This window comes from Taudactylus pleione, unplaced genomic scaffold (assembly GCF_031769625.1).
Source record: "Taudactylus pleione unplaced genomic scaffold, aTauple2 ptg000965l, whole genome shotgun sequence".
Taxonomy (NCBI): Eukaryota; Metazoa; Chordata; class Amphibia; order Anura; family Myobatrachidae; genus Taudactylus; species Taudactylus pleione.
In genome coordinates, this window is record NW_028285366.1 from 518,764 (window position 1) to 542,088 (window position 23,325).

The following is a 23,325-nucleotide window of genomic DNA, read 5'->3' on the forward strand; positions in this document are numbered from 1 at the left end:
ATATATTAATCCCTGTTATAGGTACACATTATCTAATATATAATAATCCCCCGTTACAGGTATAGTATATCTATATACTAATAATCACCCGTTATATGTACAGTAAATCTAATATATATTAATCCCCGTTATAGGTACAGTATATCAAAATATACTAATAATCACCCGTTATACTGTATGTACAGTAAATCTAATATATAATAATCCCCCGTTATAAGTACAGTATATCTAAATATATAATGAACAACCGTTATATGTACAGTACACGAGTATATGACAAACACCCGTTATACATACTGTATAAATAAACACATAATATACACCCATTATATGTACAGTATATCTAAATATATAATGAACAACCGTTATATGTACAGTACACGAGTATATGATGAAAACCCATTACACAAACAGTATAACTAAATACATAATATACACCCGTTATACATACAGTATAACTAAATTAGAGATGAGCGGGTCTGGTTCTCAGAGAACCGAACTCACCCGACCTTAGATATCCAAGGCGAGATCCGAGTCCGGCTCGGGTTTTCCCACCTGACTCGGATCTCAAAGCGAGGCAAAACGTCATCATCCCGCTGTGTCGGATTCTCGCGGGTTTTGGATTGTATAAAAGTCCCTCCCCCACGGTGATCGGCGCCATTTGCTTGCTGAGTCCCGGGCTGACAGGGCTGCTGTTTCATCCACGAGGGGCTGCTGTTTCATCCACGAGGGGCTGCTGTGTACAATCACGAGGGTCTTCTGTGTCCATTCACGAGGGTCTGCTGTGTCAGGGATTGTTGTGTACATCTAGGGCAGGGGCTGCTGTGTCCATCCAGGGGCGGGGGCTGCAGGGGTGTATTCGTAAAAAATATTGACACTGGAAACACAGTGTATTCGTAAAAATAAAAAATATTGTCACACTGTAAGTGGATACGCAGTGTATTCATAATAAAATATTGTCACACTGTTAGTGGATACGCAGTGTATTCATAAAAATAGTCACACTGTAAGTGCAAAACACGGTGTATTTAAAATTATTGACACTGTTACTGGATATGCAGTGTATTTGTAAAAAATATTGTCACACTGTAAGTGCAAAACGTAGTGTATTCGTAAAATATATTGTCACACTAACTGCAAAACGCAGTGTATTCGTAAAAAATATTGTCACACTGTAAGTGCAAAACGCAGTGTATTTGTAAAAAATATTGACACTGTTAGTGGATACGCAGTGTATTCGTAAAAAATATTGTCACACTGTCAGTGCAAAATGCAGTGTATTCTTAAAAAATATTGACACTGTTAGTAGAAACGCAGTGTATTCGTAAAATATATTGTCACACTGTAAATGGAAAAGGCAGTGTGTTCATGAAAAATATTGTCACACTATAAGTGGAAAAGGCAGTGTATTCATAAAAAATATTGTGACACTGTTAGTGGAAAAAACAGGGTATTCGTAAAAAAAATTGTGACACTAAGTGGAAACGCAGTGTATTTGTAAAAAATATTGTCACACTGTAAGTGGAAAAGGCAGTGTATTTGTAAAAAATATTGTCACACTAAGTGGAAAAGGCAGTGTATTCGTAAAAAATATTGTGACACTGTTAGTGGAAAATGCAGGGTATTCATACAAAATATTGTGACACTGTTAGTGGAAAACTCAGTGTATTCATATAAAATATTTACACTGTTAGTGGATACGCAGTGTATTCATAAAAAATATTCACACTGTAAGTGCAAATCGCAGTGTATTCGTAAAAAAATATTGTCACACTGTTAGTGGAAAACGCATTGTATTCGTAAAAAATATTGACACTGTTAGTGGATACGCAGTGTATTCTTAAAAAATATTGTCACAATGTAAGTGGAAAAGGCCGTGCATTCGTAAAAGATATTGTGACACTAAGTGGGAACGCAGTGTATTCGTAAAAAATATTGTCACACTATAAGTGGAAAATGCAGTGTATTCGTAAAAAAAAATGTACACTGTAAGTAGATACGCAGTGTATTCATAATAATTATTGTAACTCTAAGTGGAAACGCAGTGTATTCATAAAAAATATTGTGACACTGTAAGTGCAAAACGCAGTGTATTCGTAAAATTATAGTGACACTGTTAGTGGAAAACGCAGTGTATTCAGAAAAAATATTGTGGTACTAAGTGGAAACGCAGTGTATTCGTAAAAAATATTGTCACACTGTAAGTAGAAAAGGCAGTGTATTTGTAAAAGATATTGTCACACTGTAAGTGGAAAAGGCAGTGTATTCGTAAAAAATATTGTGACACTTTAAGTGGTAGCGCAGTGTGTTATTCTTTTATTCATAAAAATATCTTGTGACACTGTAAGCGGAAACTACACAATTTAACAATTTTAGTAACAAAAAGTTATCAATAGAAAAATGCAACTTTTCACTTCTTTCCTCAATCATGAATAAATAATTAGTCTACATGCCGACTACAAGACCACAACAAAGTGCTAAATAATGTGTATAATATATTACACATAATGACATCACAAACGCCTCAGCTGAGATTCACATAAACAAATTTTCAAAAGGTGAAAATAGAGGATATGGTTTAAAAAATAAAATAAAGAAGCTAAAACTGCATTCTCTGATTATAGTTTCCCTACTCCATACACATGGCCCCTCTACCTGAATTTCAGCGAGTCAGAGGGGCAACTCCATGCAACCGTATTCCAGAGCGCAGCTGCTCCTCCTGTAGCCCAGGTCAGAAGATGTGTAGGGGGTAAGGTGATGATATGGACTAAAATGGAGCTTGCATCCACTAAAGTGAACAATGAATCCCCAATCTAACAGGGAGCGTAGCTGTAATTTATACACAACACAGGATGGGATGACGATATAGGCTTGGGTGCTAGTAGAATCTGGGGTGATGTATACATCATCTTCCTCACACAATGTTAACTTGTCCCCGCTGGAATCCACCATTACAGGTGCCTGTGTAATTTTTGCACGTAATTGACGGTAAAGGTCTTTCTCATAGAATTTGTAGTTCATTTTGATGGACATCATCTTTTCCACATTTTGGGGAAGTAGTCTCATAGACTGATCACTGACAAGGTTCCCGGCTGTGCTGGAAACTCTTCCTGAGTACACACTGGAGGGTGGGTAGCTCAAGTAAAGCAAAGCCAGTTTGTGCAAGGGCCTCCAAGTTACCTTTTTTTTCCTGCCAGTAGTCAAATGGACTATTTGACTTGTCTATTTGGATGCTATCATTAAAATTTTTTAAATAGTCCTCAACCATTCTATGAATGGTGACCATATCAGATGGAGTCACGGTAGATGTGTCATAAATTGTAGGACATTCTGACCCGACCAGATGTCAAAACTTGGTTGTGTTGACTCAACTGCATCACCAGTAGGTGTTTTGAAAGTTTAGTTTTTTCTCACCAGATGCACTTGCTGGAGAAACTGAAGGAGAAGCCATCGCTGCCTCACGTGCCACTTGAGCTGACAATTTGCTTATCAACAGCTCTTTCCATTTTTATATGACAAACACTCGTAATACATACAGTATAACTAAATAAATAATAAACACCCGTTATATGTACAGTATATCTATATATGTAATGACCAACCGTTATATGACAAACACCTATTATGCATACAGTATAACTAAATACATAAAATATACCTGCTATATGTACAGTATATCTAAATATATAATGAACACCCAGTATATGTACAGTATATATATGACAAACACCTGTATAACTAAATACATAAACATTCGTTATATGTACAGTATATCTAAATATATAATTAACAACCGTTATATGTACAGTACACGAGTATATGACAAACAACCGTTATACATACAGTAAAACTAAATACATAAAATACACCCATTATATGTACAGTATATCTAAATATATAATGGACACCCATTATATGTACAGTATATATATATATATATATATGACAAACACCCTTTATACATACAGTATAACTAAACACATAATATACACCCATAAATATGTACAGTATATCTAAATATATAATGAACAACCGTTATATGTACAGTGCACAAGTATATAACAAACAACCGTTATACATACAGTATAACTAAATACATAATATACACCAGGCTTGCCTACCCTCCCGATTTGGTCGGGAGCCTCCCGAATATCGGGTGCCGCTCCCGACCCCCCGGAAAGGCAGGCAAGCCTCCCGGCTGCCGCCTACCCCCCTAGACTACTAGTAAAAAGCCCGCTGCCGAGGGTCCCGATGACGCGATTCGCGCTGAATTGCGTCATCCTGGCTCCGCCCCCTGCTTTGCAATGCCTTTTTTCCGGCATTGTGAAGAGGGGGCGGGGCCACGATGACGCGATCATGTGGTCCCACCCCGGCCCCGCCCCCAAAACGGCATCATAGCCCGGCCACGCCCCCCACAGAATGCAGGCATTCAGCTCCCTCCCGGAAGGAGGGAGCTGAATGTCGGCAAGTATGATATACACCCATAAATATATATATAAGATAAACACCCATTATACATACAGTATAATTAAATACATAATAAGCACCCATTATATGTATAGTATATCTAAATATATAATGAACAACCGTTATATGTACAGTACACGAGTATATGACAAACAACCGCTATACATACAGTATAACTAAATACATAATATACACCCGTTAAATAGCTAAATATATAATGAACACCCATTATATGTACAGTTTTATATATATATACAGTCAGGTCCATAAATATTGGGACATTGACAGAATTTTCAGATTTTGGCCTCTATTCACCACCACAATGGTTTTGAAATGAAACAAACAAGATGTGCTTTAACTGCAGACTTTCAGATTTAATTTGAGGGTAATTACATCCAAATCGGGTGAACAGTGTAGGAATTACAACAGTTTCAATATGTGCCTCCCACTTTTTAAGGGGCCAAAAGTAATGGGACTATCAACTCAAAAGCTATTTCATGGACAGGTGTGGGCTATTCTCTCGTTATTTCATTATCAATTAAGCAGGTAAAAGGTCTGGAGTTGATTCTAGGTGTGACATTTGCATTTGGAATCAGTTGCTGTCAACTCTCAATATGAGATCCAAAGAGCTGTCACTATCAATGAAGCAAGCCATCATTAGGCTGAAAAATCAAAACAAACCCATCAGAGAGATAGCAAAAACATTATGTGTGGCCAAATCAACTGTTTGGAACATTCTTAAAAAGAAAGAACGCACTGGAGAGCTCAGCAACACCAAAAGACCCGGAAGACCATGGAAAACAACTGTGGTGGATGACAAAAGAATTATTCCCTGGTGAAGAAAAACCCCTTCACAACAGTTGGCCAAATCAAGAACACTCTCCAGGAGGTAGATGTATATGTGTCAAAGTCAACAATCAAGAGAAGACTTCACAAGAGTGAATATAGAGGGTTCACCACAAGATGCAAACCATTGGTGAGCCACAAAAACAGGAAGACCAGATTAGAGTTTGCCAAACAACATCTAAAAAAGCCATTACAGTTCTGGAATAACATCCTATTGACAGATGAGACAAAGATCAACTTGTACCAGAGTGATGGGAAGAGAAGAGAAGGAAAGGAACTGCTCATGATCCAAAACATACCACCTCATCAGTGAAGCATGGTGGTGGTAGTGTCATGGCGTGGGCATGTATGGCTGCCAATGGAACTGGTTCCCTTGTATTTATTGATGATGTGACTGCTGACAAAAGCAGCAGAATGAATTCTGAAGTGTTTCGGGCAATATTATATGCTCCTATTCAGTCAAATGCTTCAGAACTCATTGGACAGCGTTTCACAGTACAGATGGACAATGACCCGAAGCATACTGCAAAAGCAACCAAAGAGTTTTTTAAGGCTAAAAAGTGGAATGTTATGCAATGGCCAAGTCAATCCCCTGACCTGAATCCGATTGAGCATGCATTTCACTTGATGAAGACAAAACTGAAGGGAAAATGCCCCAAGAACAAGCAGGGACTGAAGACATTTGCAGTAGAGGCCTGGCAGAGCATCACCAGAGATGAAACCCAGCGTCTGGTGATGTCTATGCGTTCCAGACTTCAGGCTGTAATTGCCTGCAAAGGATTTGCAACAAAGTATTAAAAAGTGAAAGATAGATTTAGGATTGTTTAGTTTGTCCCATTACTTTTGGCCCCTTAAAAAGTGGAGGCACATATAGAAACCGTTGTAATTCCTACACCGTTCACCTGATTTGGATGTAATTACCCTCAAATTAAATCTGAAAGTCTGCAGGTAAAGCACATCTTGTTTGTTTCATTTCAAAGCCATTGTGGTGGTGAATAGAGGCCAAAATATGAAAATTCTGTCAATGTCCCAATATTTAAGGACCTGACTATATATATGACAAACACCTGTTATACTGTATGTATAGTACAGGTTGAGTCTCCCATATGCAAAATGCTTGGGACCAGGGGTATTTTGGAATATTTGCACACCATAATGAGATATCTTACACACAATGCATTTATGTTTTATAAACACCTTATACACACAGCCTGCAGGCAATTTTATACAATTTTTTTAATAATTTTGTGGCTCAAACAAAGTTTGTGTATATACATGAAATTAATTTATGTTTCATATACACATTATACTGTACACATAGCCTGAAGGTAATTTTATACAATAACTGTAATAATTTTGTGCTTTAAACAAAGTTTGTGTACATCGAACCATCAGAAAGCATATGTTTCATTATATCAGTCATGCTAAAAGTATGCAGTATTTTGGAAGATTTGGATATAGGAGACTCAACCTGTATTGTTAAATATATAATGAACAACAGTTATATGTACAGTACACAAGTATATGACAAACACCCATTATACATACAGTATAACTAAATGCATAATAAACACCCGTTATATATACAGTATATCGAAATATATAATAATCACCTGATATATATATATATATATATAAATAAATATATATATATATATATATACAATATCAGTGGCAGATTTTACCTAGGGGCTGCGGGACTGCAGCCCCAACCCCTAGTGAAATCCCCCACCCGCAGGCACTGCCTAGGATAGCAGCAGTGGTAGTGACTTTCTTTGGGAGGCACTCCCTTCTGATCACAGCCAGACAGGCAATCCGTGTTTTCTCCACCTGGGATTGCCAGCCCGGACAGCAATAGCAGAGAGACGGCTTCCCATGGGAAGCCACGCCCCTGCTATAATGGCAGCCCTATCTGGCTCATAGGGTCTGCAGCTAATGCAGCCCCTATAAACCAGCCTGTCTGCTAGCCTAGCAGCAGGTCCAGGCTTAAGCCATGTCCCCTGATTTAGGCCATGCCTCCACAACCACCGAACTTAAGCCCCGCCTCCCGGTGACATCACCTGTTAATCACCAGGATGGCAAGGGAGGAGAGGGAGGATGTGCAATGCAGACCCCCCTGGCCAGACAGGTAAAGAGCCGCTGCTGTACTGTACAGTATATCTAAATCTACATAATAAGCAAAAAGTGTGTGTCTGTCTGTTTGTCTGTCTGTCCGTTACGCACGGCCAAAGTTTTTTTGGACCTAGCTCTCCCAAATTTGGTAGGATGGTGTAGCTTGACAAGGATTAGGTTTTTGCCTAGGTTTGAACATCGTCGGGCCACACAATCCCTAAAAATGGGGACACTCTTAAATTACACAGGTTTTGGGGCCGGCTCAAGTGTAAATTTACATTATCCCAAAAACTTGTGTGAAAGCTACAAAAGTCCCTAAAAATGGGGACACTCTTAAATTACCCAGGTTTTGGGGCTGGCTCATGTGGAAATTTGCATTATGCCAAAAACCTGTGTGAAAGCTAAAATCACAGTCTGAGTAAAGTGGGTACACACCTAAAAGATATATCTGTAGATGATGGTTGTTCATACACACTGAACAACCATCATCTGTCATCTGGTCACGGGTCCCACTGGCCAGGAGTTGCGGTGCACCCCCCTCCCATCTGTCACTATCCATATGGAAAGTTTCTCAGATGAGAACAAAAAGCTAGGAGGTTAGGGTAGCTAGGGAACAACTAGGAGAAATACAGTGACTAGGTCTTCCTATTGCGGCCAAATCCAGGTTTGGCTAGACCTGCCCAGAGGTGCGGAGTCTAACCCACTTGGTGGTCTTCACCAGTGACCCCTCCAGTTGGGATTTGGGTTTTGCTGCACCAAGTTAGCAGGTCACAGCCCACTGGACAGGTACCTGGGAGTGGCATGAAGACCAGAAACTATACTAGAGAGAGTTGGCACTGGAAACCCTAGAAATGTATTAACACTAGGAAACACTAGAATAGAGAAGGTTACTGGAGATGATCCAGAAAAGGGAATGTAGACACAGGGGTGTACTGAGAATCACTAGAGTTATAGTCGCAGACTTGCTCTGGGAAACACAGGGAATGTAGACATAGGGATGCAGTGAGGATTGCTAGAGATCCAGTCACAGACTTGCTTTGAGAACCACAGGGAATGTAGACATTATGTTTTTTTTCGTAAATACCATTCGGCCCCTTGCAGGCTCGCTTCGCTCGCCACGCTGCGGGCACGGTGGCTCGCTTCGCTCGCCACATGGATTTATTCCCCCTCCATGCCCACTTGGATGGTAGGGAATGACGTTTGATGGTAGGGAATGACGTTGGACACTGGCTCATCTTAAGTGCCTAACCCTAAAAAAAAAAAGTTGATCATTTTTGTGTCGACCATTTTCATGTCGACCTTTTGACCCTGTCAACCATTTGTACCTGTCGACCTTCTTACATGTCGACCTTTAGTGTGTCGACCTTTTGTACCTGTCGACCTTTTGTACCTATCGACCTTTTGTACCTGTCGATCTATTGACTGTCTAACAACTGGGGTCGATCTAGACATTGTCTAACTAATTACTGTCTATCTACAGTCCGGCACCCCAGGAAACACTAGAGTATTAGGCATACGCATGAGAGCTTGATACAAGTAACATAGGGAATCAGCGTGGAAACTGATCAGCACACTAGTAATTAGTATGAGAGTAAACACATGTAACACAGGGATTCAGCTTGAGAACTAAACTAGTAATCAGCTTGAAAGCTGACACATGTAACACAGAGAGTCAGCTGGAGAGCTGAACAGCTTATTAAGGGCTCTATTTATCAACATTATTTTTACTAGAATAATGTTTCACACCCTTTTCACATTATTTTAGTATCACCTATAGTTATTACAGGGTAATTGGAGTAGAATTCGTAAAATTCTACTCCAACCCCTAAGTATCACTTATTTTTAGTAAAGCAGATCGCATTTCCCATAATTGTAATGGGAAATGTGATCCGACCATAGTTACTAAAAATAAATGTGAAAAAAATATCGGGGGAAGCTCTGTGATAATAACGCCACCTGGAGGTGGCATTATCCATGGTCTCCCCCGGTTACCGGACTCCTGCCCTGCTCTAACGGGGAGAGCAGAGCCGGGAGTCAGTCCCAGTAATCAGCTGTGTGGTCTAAACAGACCGCAAGCTGATTACTGTAAAAAAAAGAAAAAACAATAGTAAAAAAAAAAATTACTTACCTGACTCCAGGGACCGGTGATCGGGTCTCCGGTGATGTCTCCCCTCCAGTCAGCTGGTCTCCCACAGTGCACTGCTGCCCGATCATCAGGTGATCAGGCCTCAGTTCAGTATGGGAGATCACCTGACCAGAGGAATGGAGAACATCACCGGAGGCCCGGAGCATGCAGGAAAGTGTAAGTAAGGGAGAGGGGGGTCATGGGGGTCCGCGATCGTGGGGGGTGGGGCTTAGCGCCAGGGGGGGGTAGCAGCGGCGGCCGGTTGGCGCATGCTCGGGCACTTAATCACGGTATTTTTTGCGAAAATACCGTGATAAAGCTCCGAAGGGGATTAGCAGGGACAGAGCTTTATCGCAAGCTCTGTCCCTGCAAGGGATTTGTAGTAAATCCCTGTGATATTGCCTGAATTCGCAATGCGAATTCACTCGGTAATATCACACTACAATCTGCATTACCAAAGCGGATTGTAGTAAATAGAGCCCTTTTAAACAACTCAAGAGCTGTTACATGAATAATTCAGTGAGAGAGCTGAAGTGACACGCTGAGAATCAGCATGGAAGCTGATACAAATAACACTGGAGGACAGCATCAAGGCTGAAACAACACACAGGAGATTCTTCATAGAGAAACACCGGAGAGTATCACAGTAACTGGAACAGCAAAGTTGAAAGCAATTTCCTGTTCATGGAGTCAGACTAAATACCCCTGGGTAGCTGGTCAATGGATCAGAGGACCAGCTGAGTGACTGCAAGAATACCATTGGGAGAGATTAGTCAGGTGATACAGTCAGGTGCATAAATATTGGGACATTGACAGAATTTTCATATTTTGGCCTCTATTCACCACCACAATGGCTTTGCAACAAACAAGATGTGCTTTAACTGCAGACTTTCAGATTTAATTTGAGGGTAATTACATCCAAATCAGGTGAACAGTGTAGGAATTACAACGGTTTCTATATGTGCCTCCCACTTTTTAAGGGGCCAAAAGTAATGGGACTATCAACTCAAAAGCGATTTCATGGACAGGTGTGGGCTTTTCCCTCGTTATTTCATTATAAATTAAGCAGGTAAAAGGTCTAGAGTTGATTCTAGGTGTGACATTTGCATTTGGAATCAGTTGCTGTCAACTCTCAATATTAGATCCAAAGAGCTGTCACTATCAGTGAAGCAAGCCATCATTAGGCTGAAAAATCCAAACAAGCCCATCAGAGAGATACCAAAAACATTAGGTGTGGCCAAATCAACTGTTTGGGACATTCTTAAAAGGAAAGAACGCACCGGAGAGATCAGCAGCACCAAAAGACCCGGAAGACCACGGAAAACAACTGTGGTGGATGACAGAAGAATTATTTCCCTGGTGAAGAAAAACCCCTTCACAACAGTTGGCCAAATCAAGAACACTCTCCAGGAGGTAGGTGTATATGTGTCAAAGTCAACAATCAAGAGAAGACTTCACAAGAGTGAATATAGAGGGTTCACCACAAGATGTAAACCATTGGTGAGCCACAAAAACAGGAAGACCAGATTAGACTTTGCCAAACAACATCTAAAATAGCCATTACAGTTCTGGAACAACATCCTATGGACAGATGAGACAAAGATGAACTTGTACCAGAGTGATGGGAAGAGAAGAGTATGAAGAAGGAAAGGAACTGCTCATGATCCAAAACATACCACCTCATCGGTGAAGCATGGTGGTGGTAGTGTCATGGCGTGGGCATGTATGGCTGCCAATGGAACTGGTTCCCTTGTATTTATTGATGATGTGACTGTTGACAAAAGCAATATTATATGCTCATATTCAGTCAAATGCTTCAGAACTCATTGGACGGCGCTTCACAGTGCAGATGGACAATGACCCGAAGCATACTGCAAAAGCAACCAAAGAGTTTTTTAAGGCTAAAAAGTGGAATGTTATGCAATGGCCAAGTCAATCCCCTGACCTGAATCCGATTGAGCATGCATTTCACTTGATGAAGACAAAACTGAAGGGAAAATGTCCTAAGAACAAGCAGGAACTGAAGACATTTGCAGTAGAGGCCTGGCAGAGCATCACCAGGGATGAAACCCAGCGTCTGGTGATGTCTATGCGTTCCAGACTTCAGGCTGTAATTGTCTGCAAAGGATTTGCAACAAAGTATTAAAAAGTGAAAGTTTGATTTAGGATTGTTTAGTTTGTCCCATTACTTTTGACCCCTTAAAAAGTGGGAGGCACATATAGAAACCGTTGTAATTCCTACACCGTTCACCTGATTTGGATGTAATTACCCTCAAATTAAGTCTGAAAGTCTGCAGTTAAAGCACATCTTGTTTGTTTCATTTCAAAGCCATTGTGGTGGTGAATAGAGGCCAAAATATGAAAATTCTGTCAATGTCCCAATATTTATGCACCTGACTGTATGGACCAACATGGCTGCGCCCATGCCCGCTACCACGGGAACCAGGACATACGCATGGAAGAGAATACTCAGTCACCACTCACTTCTACTGAACACCTAAGCCCAAGGATGCTGGCGCTGAGGTGAGTAAGGGCCGATCCTAGGCCGCACCCTGACACCAGCGGCCTCAACTGCAAGTGTATGGGCTGACTGCCCATACACACAGCAAGATGAACAGATATATCTGCAGATAATTCTGCCATTAGCTGTGCAGCACAGCCAATGCGATATGTCTGCGAACGACGTCGGTCACATACATATTGCTGCTACACACTGGCCAACAGGCACATGATATATTGGCCAATTAATTGATCGCCAAATATATCTGCCAGTGTGTGCCCAGCTTAAGTGTCAAACTTTATGACAAATGCAAATTCATATTGAATCCAGAGTTAGTCCTTTTTAAATTGACTGTATATATATTAGTCAGCCCTCTGTGTTTGCATGCAAAGGCATAACTAGAACTTTAGGGGCCACATAGCAAGATCTTAAAAGGGCTCCCCCTGGTGACAGGGGGGACTATGGAGACACCAGTACCAGGCCCCGAGGTCCAGACGGGCACAAAACGTGGCCGTGGATGGCGGACTCACTGTTCAAGCTGGCGGACCACGTCCACCGGGACCCATAGCCACCACCCAGCCCCAGCTCCCTTGTAGCTTGGTGCGGGCAGCACTGGGCTATTCCTGGTGGCTCAGCTGTGGCCCAGAGAATGACCTTTAAGTCTGCAATGCTGCAGCGTGACATCATAGGTCACGTCATTGCACGTCTTCCCTGCCCGCCTGCCCTGCTGCGGTGGTCAGGAGCTAGCATTAGGAGATAGAGGATAAGGAATAGGGTCTGGGGGCAGAGGAAGGTAATGGGATCTGGGGTCAGAGGAAGGTGATAGGAGCTGGGGGCAGAAGGTGACAGACTGGAAGCAGAGGAAGGTGATAGTGCCTTGGGATGGAGGTAGGTGAAGGGGCAGAGGAATATGAAGGGGGCTGGGGGAAAAAGGCAACAGGGGCTGAAGGCAGAGGAATATGAAGGGGCTGGGGATGGAGGAAGGTGATAGGGGCTGGGGATGGAGGAAAGTGATAGGGGGCTGGGGATGGAGGAAAGTGAGGGGCTGGGGATGGAGGAAAGTGAAGGAGGTGAGAGGGGCTCAGGAATGTGATGGGGGCTGGGGATGGAGGAAAGTGAAGGAGGTGAGAGGGGCTCAGGGCAGAGGAAGGTGATGGGGGCTGGGGATGGAGGAAAGTGAAGGAGGTGATAGGGGCTCAGGGCAGGGGAAGGTGATAGGGGGCTGAGGATGGAGGAAGGTAATGGGTCTGGGGTCAGAGGAAGGTGATAGGAGCTGGGGGCAGAAGGTGACAGACTGGAAGCAGAGGAAGGTGATGGTGCCTTGGGATGGAGGTAGGTGAAGGGGCAGAGGAAAATGAAGGGGGCTGGGGGAAAAAGGCAACAGGGGCTGAAGGTAGAGGAATATGAAGGGGCTGGGGACGGAGGAATATGAAGGGGCTGGGGACGGAGGAATATGAAGGGGCTGGGGACGGAGGAAGGTAATGGGGGCTGGGGATGGAGGAAAGTGATAGGGGCTAGGGATGGAGGAAAGTGAAGGAGGTGAGAGGGGCTCAGGGCAGAGGAAGGTGATGGGGGCTGGGGATGGAGGAAAGTGAAGGAGGTGATAGGGGCTCAGGGCAGAGGAAGGTGATAGGGGGCTGAGGATGGAGGAAGGTAATGGGGCTGGGTGCAGAGGAAGGTGATTGGGTCTGGGGCAGAGGAAGGTGAAAGGGGGTGGGGCAGAAGGTGACAGACTGGAAGCAGAGGAAGGTAATGGGGCTGGGTGCAGAGGAAGGTGATTGGGTCTGGGGCAGAGGAAGGTGAAGGGGGCTGGGGGCAGAAGGTGACATACTGGAAGTAGAGGAAGGTGAAGGGGGCTGGGGGCAGAGGAAGGTGATTGGGTCTGGGGGCAGAGGAAGGGGGCTGGGGGCAGAAGGTGACAGACTGGAAGCAGAGGAAGGTGATGGAGCCTTGGGATTTAGATAGATGAAGAGGGCAGAGGTAGATGAAGGGGGCTGGGGGCAAAAGGCGACAGGGGCTGGAGGCAGGGGAATATGAAAGGGCTGGGGATGGAGGAAGGTGATGGGGCTGGGGATGGAGGAAAGTGAAGGAGGTGATAGGGGCTCAGGGCAGAGGAAGGTGATAGTGGGCTGGGGACAGAGGAAGGTGATAGGGGGCTGAGGACGGAGGAAGGTGAAGGGGGCAGAGGAAGGTGATGGGGGCTGGGGGAAGAGGAAGGTGAAGGGGGCTGAGGACGGAGGAAGGTGAAGGGGGCAGAGGAAGGTGATGGGGCTGGGGGAAGAGGAAGGTGAAGGGGGCTGAGGACGGAGGAAGGTGAAGGGGACTTCTGGGCTGAGGAAGGTGATGAGGGGCTGAGGCAGGAGGACTGCATCATCAGTGACAGAGAGACAGTGTGGTAAGTCATAGTGTATTTTTATTTTACTTAAAGGCTGGCATACTGTATATTTCACTTAACATTTAATGCTTCACATATCACACATGCAGTGGAGGGATGTGCGGGATCCGGGGTGGTGGGGAGAAGGTGGGTCCCCCAGAGACATCAGTGTACTGGGCCCCGAGATTTCTGTTGCCAGCCCTGATTTGACCCACACAGAGCCTATTCAGGTTATGCCACATAGAGCCCATTCAGATTATGCCACACAGTAGTACCCCTTATACACATTATGCCACACAGTAATACCCCTTACACATTATGTCCCCCCAGCAACTCACCTTCCTGTGTCCCTCCAGCAGCCTTTCGCCTCCCCCTGTTGGCCATCAGCAGACAGGTGTGGATTTGGTGCTGGGCTGCTAGCTAATTACAGCTGGTGTACCGGCAGGCAGCAGCAGACAAGGACAGACAGCCAGGCAGAGCTCGCGTACCGGCAGCCAATGAGGAGTCACCACTGCTGATTGGCTGCCGGTCTGTAAGTCTGATTGCCTCGTGACCAGTGGTGCTATCTCTCCATATCTGCCTGCCGTTACACCAGGTGTAATTAGCTGGTGGGTGGGCACCAAATCAACACCACTGACACCCGGGCCCCCCTCGGCAGCTATAACCGGACCGGCTCACCTTGTCTGCGTGTGGAGCGGCAGGCCTCAGAGGCAGCTCGGGCACCTTGCACCCATGGTAGTTACACCACTATTTGCATGCATGTTAGCAAACGGTGGGGTCCTTTTCAGGATCAATGAAATGGGGTTATAGGCGAGGACAATGTTAACAAATTAAGGCTGCAGGGGTACTTCACGGTCCAGTCTTCAACCTGGGCAATGCCGGGTATCCCAGCTAGTATATAATAAACATCTGTTAATTATACAGTATGGCAAACACCCATTATATATACAGTACAGTATATCTAAATATATAATAATCATCCATTATATGGACAGTATAGCTAAATATATGATAATCATCCATTATATGTACAGTATAGCTAAATACGAGGGTTGTTCAAAAAATAATGCCTAAATGCTCACAACTCAAATTATATTATAGATACAGATTTGAAAATTTGCGGTAAAATACTTTGAAGTCTTAGTAAAAGAATGACTCTACTCAAAAAAATCACCATCTGCCCTCAAACATTTTCTCCACCTCTCAACCCAAGCTGTGAATCCACTTTGGAAAAATTCCAGTGGTTGGTGTTTGACCCAGGAACGTATGGCGTTTTTAACAACCTCTATGTCTTCAAAATGTTGACCATGGTAACAGTTTTCGAGAGGACCAAACAGATAAAAGTCAGAAGGTGCCAAATAAGGACTGTATGGTGGATGTGGTATTATTGCCCACCCCATTTTGGCAATGGCCGCAGATGTTGCCATCGAAGTGTGAGGTCTGGCATTGTCGTGGTGTAAGATGACATTTGACAGTCGAATTGTTGACCATTTTTTGGGGATGGCTTCTTAAGTGTAATAATGTATTGATCACTGTTGATTGATTGGTCTTATTCCAAGTAATCGACGAGAATAACACCTCGGCAATCCCAGAAGAATGTGGCCATGACTTTGTTTATGGATCACTGTGATTTAAACTTTTTTTGGCCTAGGTGAACTTAAGTGTTTCCATTGGTTTGATTGGGCCTTTGTTTCTGGGTCATAAAGGAATACCCAGGTCTCATCTCCTGTAATGACATTTTCCAAAAACGTCTCAGGGTTGGCTTCAAAGTTGGTCAAAAGGTCATTGCACACTTCCACCCTCTGGGCCTTATGATCCCTGGTTAATAATTTATAGTGCCATGACTACATTCAAGTTCATCACTGATATCTCTGATGGTCACACGACGGTCTTTCTGAATCATGGCATCGACTTTGTGTCGGTTCTCTGCTGTCACTGCAGTTGATGGTCTGCCACCACGAGGTTTGTCGCACACGGACGATTCTCCTGACTGAAAATGCTTCATCCACCTTCTGACATTGCTATAGTCCATCGTACGCTCACCATACACTTTTTTCAGTCTTCTGTGGATTTCTGTAGCACTGCAGCCTTCTTTTCCAGAAATTCAATGACGAAGGCTCTTTGTTTCATCTTGGATTCCATGGTATTTCTTGGACTACCTAAACAAAACTTCATATATAGTTAGCAGACATATTAAACTACAAACTGACAAAGTTTCAAATAAATGTTGCATATTATTTCAGAGTTATGAGCATTTAGGCATTACTTTTTGAACAACCCTGGCATATGCTAATAACCCATTATATGTACAGCCATAGGCAGAACTGGCAGGGGGGGGGGCACGGGCCCACATGCCCCCCCCCCCCACCTCCACCAGATCTGTCGTCTCTGGCAATTTGTTTTAAAGCGGAGAGCAGAAGTGGGGCACTGAAGGGGCCCAGAGCGTCATTGGCAGCGGTACTAAGAATGACTGACTCATTACAGATACTCGGCTGTGGCCGGCCGTGTAACAGGACAGGAGGAGGCGGGTCCTTCTCTCTCATTTCCACTTACCTCTTCTGAGTCCTCTCTAACACTGCTTGTTGCCGCGGCTCCAACGTCGCAAACTAGTGACCGGCCCCAGCACGAAATCCAGAGGGAACGACCTGGCTTGCCTTCCTAGTGTATGGCATGCTAATGTCAGGCACAGTGGGAGAACTGATGGAGACAATGGAGGCAGTGCCCTGCAGGGGGTACCTCACCTCCATTGTCACAGCCAGCTTCCTCCGTCCCCTAATAGTAAGTGCCCGCAGCACCAGGGTCGGACTGGCCCACCGGGCACAGTGCAGCTTCTTCCCGGAATCTATGTGTGTGGCTTTGAGTGTGCAGCAGCAGCAGCAGCACCACCACCGGTGATTCACGAGGGGAGGGCTCCTTGCAGCCACAGGCAGGCACAGATGAACAGCTCCCTGACAAGAGGACCTCCCTCGACGGCTATCTTAAGTCCAGTGTCGAACTTTGAGCATCGGGATTCAGACCGGCGGCATGCCGGCCGCCGGTCTGATAATTACATCCCACTGCAACACTCTGAATTATATGGCATGACACTGCATTATATGGCGGGCACTGTGACACTCTGGATTATATGGCACAACTCTTATATGGCGGACACTGAGTTACTCTACATTACATGGTGGGCACTACAATACTCTGCATTACATGGTAGGCACTGTGACACTGCATTACATGGTGGGCACTTTGACACTCTGCATTATATGGCGGGCACTTCCACACTCTGTATTATATGGGGGGTCACTGCAACATACTCTGCATTACATGGAAGGCACTGCAACACTCTGCATCATATGGTGGGCACTGCAACATTTTCTAAATGATATGGTGGGCACTCAACGCTCTCTGCATATGTTGGGGACTGTGGGCTTAATTCAGAGGCGGCCGTACGGTCTACGACCGCACGGCCGCCTCGATGTTTGGCCAGTGCGCATGCGTACGAGGGAGCCAGCTCCCTCGTGCGCATGCGTGAGACCCGCTACGACCGACAGCGCCGGTCGTAGCGAGTCTCTTTCCAAAGGGGGCGAGCTGTCGATGTTGATTGACAGCTCGCCCCGTTTGGAAGGCGGGCCAGGGGGGTGGCAGCCCAAACGGAGGCGTTCCCATGGGAACGCCTACCATTTGGGGGAGGCCCCACTGACATCACTAGTGATGTCAGTGGAGAGCTTCCGGCTCTGACAGAGCCAGAAGCTCTCCAGGGGCTTACGACAAGTGAGACCCTACCCTAGGGTCTCGTCGTAAGCCCCGATGGTCGCGTATGACCATCGCGACCATCACCCGAGTGGTCGTTAGAGCTGTGGGTGTAAACCCACAGCCTAACGACCGAAACAGAGGCGGGCGGTCAGGATGCAAGCGGTGAGTTTCTGAGCGACCGCTTGCTTCCTCCGACCGCCTCTGAATGAGGCCCTGATAGTCTCTGTATTATATGGCGGCCACTGTGATGCTCTATGGATTATATGGCACTCACTGACGCTCTCGTTATATAGCAGTCACTGCGACGTCCTCTGCATTATATGGTGGTCACTGTGATGTTATCTGCATTTTATGGTGGTCACTAAAATGCTCTCCGTATTGTCTGGCGGTCACAAAAATGCATTCAGTGGTTTATGGCAGTCACTAAATTCCTATCAGTATTGTAAGATACTCATTAAAAATGCTGTGAGTATTGTCTGGCGGTCACTAAAATACTCTCTGTATTGTCTAGCGTCACTAAGATGCTCTCCAAATTGTCACAAGGATTGCAGAAAGAATGAGCGATTTTTACACTACTGCACATGTGTCATTTTCTGAGATATAAAGATGTCTAGCTTTTATAGACATATTGAGTATTAAATGGATCTTTTGCTTTTTGTATATGATTAATATGAATCCTGCTTTTTTGTGTCTATGGGGTCTGTTCCAACTCGCCAGGGGGACTTTTTACTAGAGCAATTCAGCATTGCTCCGGTGCGGGGACGAATGCTCCGAAAAGCAGCTGTCCCCGCAGTCAGTAACACTGCTACTTTATAGCAGTGTAACTTACCTTTCCAGTCGCCGACTTCTGCACTTGTGTGACCTGAGGTAACGCACGTGCAGAACCGCTGGTCACACAGCCAAAAGGCAGTTGAAGGATCTACTCTGATCCCTGTTTGCATCCCCAGAACGCCTTCTCAATGGTAGGAGCAGGGCTTCCGAGGACAAGCACCATCTGAAGATGGCATTTGTGCTTGCAGGCAAACTTAGAAAACGTTAAAGTTTTCGAAGTTTGCTGAATATCAGGACCGTTAATGATGAATGGCCGTTACATAAAATATGTGAAAACTAACATTGTCAAATGTGTAACGGGTCATTTAGTGATGATGAATAGGCCTCTATGTGTGTTTGTGTGAAATTAGTGTGGATTGGGCTTTTCCTGTGGATCTGGATTTTTAAATCTATGTTATATGCATGTAGCTTTTCACTGCTAATAACATTTTAATTCTTCCTCTTTACTTTCAAATTTTAACAGCTTGCATTTGTGGCTCGCACGCCGCATATGCTATGAGTCCACGCCCCTTGTAGTGAGGCTACACCCCTTTTATGGGAACGCGCGCACCTTCGGCGCACAAATGTACCTGTCATTTCTTCTGGATCCGCCCCTGTGTTAAGCATATCTAAGGGCCCCATTTAACAATGATACATAACTCCATTGCGACCAACCGTGGTCATTGAACTAGAAGTCTGTCACTGGCAGTGATAGGCTGGTTACAAATATATCCAAATATGTAATAATTACTTGCTATATATCTGTCAATTATAGTATAGCTAATAAATAGCAATTACCAGCTATATGTATGTAAATTATCAGTGGTTCCCAAACTCATTCCTCAAGGTGACCCTAACTAATATAGTCTATGGGGCCTATTCATCATCACTTATTTTTCACAAAAAAATTTGTGAAAATTAACATTTTCACACACTTTTGTAAAAAAATAAGTGTCAGGGCCATTCATCCAGTTCTGAAAAAGCATTTTTTTTGGAACTTGATGGTGTTACTGAGCGCCATCCTGAGATGGCATACAGCCCCCGATAATCTTCACAGGCTGCTGTTTACACACCATCCTGTGAAGATGTACATGGCAGCCACAGCAGAGTGGTCACACTCAGTGGCTGAAGACACCGTCAGAAGAGGTGAGAGGGGATGCGGTGGGAGTGGAGGGGCATCAGACACCCATGGGGGTGGCATCGGACACTTGTGGGGGGGGGTGCAATGGACACCCGGGTGGGTGGAAGGTGGACCGGATCGGACACCGGAGGCATCGCAGGGTGGAGGAGGTGAGACAGTGGAGGAATAGAGAGTGAGGGAGGGGGATTCCTGAGCCTCATGGGGAAAAGTATAACTTTTCCGAAAGCTTACTCCTCAAAAAGAGCAGGTTTTTGGGAATTATACTTTTGTTAGGGATGCATGATGAATGAGGCTTGATGAATGAGGCATGATGAATGAGGCTTGATGAATGAGGCATGATGAAGGAGGCATGATGAAGGAGGCATAAAGAATGCCTCCAAAACATCTTTTAAACTTGCAGCGAGTTTAAAACATAATTATCACTAGTGATAATTATGTCATGATGAATAGACCCCTATGTTTTAATGGCTATACATTGAAGAGCACAGATGGTTAAATCAAATTGACTGAGGTACTGTAATACCCCGAAAAGGTGAGACTATAAATGTTAAGGTGTGGGAGAAAGCTGGAGTTACCTCTTGGTGGATCTGTCTTCTTAGTTTTTCCTTCGGTGCAACTCTCAACTCAGGCCACAGACACAAACAGAAATGCAGCCACAATGTATGCTAATAATTTATATATTTATTAATAATGACTCCAAATGGGTCAGATTGACTTAAATTAATCAATGAAGTAGTTCACACATAACGTTCAATACAAGTTTCAATATGCATAAAGTCATTTTCATTATGAATTATCTGGTTCTGCACAATGAGTCTAAAATAACAATATTACTACAGACCAGCGGCATCACAAGGGGGGGTGCGGGCTGCACCCGTCAGTGACAGGACACGCTGCACTGTATAATTAAGTGCAGCACTCGGCTCCTGACACTGTGAGGGAGCCCACCGGCCGTAACTGCACGCACCTCTGCTGCCCCACCCCCCCACCCCCTTCCTGCCTCCCAGTGATAACGGGACCACGGGCGTTTGACCTCGAGGCCACACCCCATCCCACGAGGCCACGCCCCCTTCCCACGAGGCCACGCCCCATGCCGGGTGACACTGTGGGTAGGGACGCCACTGCTACAGACTTAACTAAAGCTGCCCATCCATCAGGCAACTAAATTGAGTGATTGAACAATATCGTTATCGTCCATTTGTTCATTAATCGTTTGCAAATCGTTCACTAAAATGTCTATAACGACCAGCGATGCGTGCTCCTGCTGGCTGTTTTAGACATCTATCATCAGACAAACATGCTGGACAACCTGACGATAACGTCAAGTTGAGCATGTTTGCAGATGATTGATGTTCCTACGCTGAACGACTGCTCGTTCAGTGTAGGCTCATCACAGACTGACAAACGACTGCACGATTACAATGTCATCATCGTGCAGTCTTTTGCCTGTCTTCTAGTGAATGGGCAGCATAGCATTGACTTTAATACCTGCAGTTCTAGGTCACATTTGAGTTCCTGTTGGGGCCCCTTATTGCATGCATGCACAAAATAGTTTTTACTTAAACGGTATTGCATACATGCCTACCCTCCCGATTTGGTCGGGAGCCTCCTGAAAATCGGGTGCCGCTTCCGACCTCCCGGGAAGGCAGGCAAGTCTACCGGTTGCCGCCGATCCCTCCTGTCCCACCGCAATTGCTTGTAAAATCCCGGCAGCCAAAGGGGGCGGTGACGCAATTCGCGTCATTTTGGCACTGCCCCCTGCTTCACACTGCCCGCAAAAACTTATCATCTGCCCGCCCCCGGCCCCGTTTGCTGGCCACGCCCCCCCCCAGTAATGCCGATCTGGCTGCTCCCTCCCGGAAGGGGCAGCCAGATAGTCGGCAAGTATGCAGTATTGTTGCAGCGCTGTTGTTGAAATAATAGCAGCTATATAGATTCCGCAAAGCAACTGCTTGTGTTTGTGATAAAGGATCTTAGGATACAGCATCTTAGGATACAGCATCAGCTTCCCCTCCAGCGTGTATGCCCAGTTTACTGGATCATGTTTGCTTAATGCTAATAACACTGAAACAGACTGTGGCACTGCAAGACCCAGCCACTCTTTTGCTGCAGCTAGTTTCCTCTGCTTCTGTGTAGGAATGGCCATTGACCATCGATGTTAAAAGGGCAATGATTTTACTAGTAAAACACGGCCAGTAAAAAGCACTGCCCTTTTAAATACCGGGCCTAAACACAATCGAAAACCCCGGATTTTAGAACCCAAGGCTTAGTAAATAAACCCCTAAGACTCTAAACGTCACGTAAAATGTACTGTGTCATAACTAGGACTGTGCGAGGGGGGGCGCAAAACTAGAGGGGCCGCAGGTAAGGGAATGTTTTTGGCTAATTTATTTACAGTTGAGTACTAGGTGGCTTCGGTTTTCCTCCTTGCCCAAGTTACGAAAATTCCCATTCTCAACTCTGCGCTCCGTACCCGTACATAAACCTATACGATAAAAGCGCCAATAGATTGTAACAGAAAGGGAAGCACAACATAAAGTTCCTGCTTGAGGTCCTCTTACTAAACAACATCTGTGGACGTATTCGGAATTTCTACTTGACTTGTGATAACAAGGAGCATTCGTGTGAGGAAAAGGCAATACATATCATATCATACATATCAGCATATTTCATTAAAAAAATAATATTAAAAGGGAGATTTACAAGGAAAAAAAGCGGCGAGGGCAGATCAGCCCCAATGAGCAGTAGCATGTCGTCATTAATAGTAAGACATCCACATAAGTGCCGCTCCATGCGTAGGTCTCTGTGTCCCACCTGGATGACCCCACCACATTAACCTGAGCGTATTAAAGCGGCATTCCAATCAGCAGGACAATGAGGAGGAAGGGTCATGAGACACTTGCTGCAACGGTTGACAAGTCTCTTAACCATAGGGCTGGGAGACTTTCTGAGGTAGGTTTTAATTAGCTATGACCCACGGCAATTCATGCCAGCTAATGACTCTAGATTACGCATCTAATAAGCCAGGCTTGACAGCCTGAGAAAGAGGCGTCCGTTCCCAAGGGCCGATGGACAACCTCTCAGATCTCAGCGCACCAAACCTCTCTCCAACTCCCGGCAGTGATCTTCCCTAAAATATATATAAAAAACAAAAATGATATAGGATAATAACGCTGGAAATAATAATCTGGGTTGGGTGTATAATT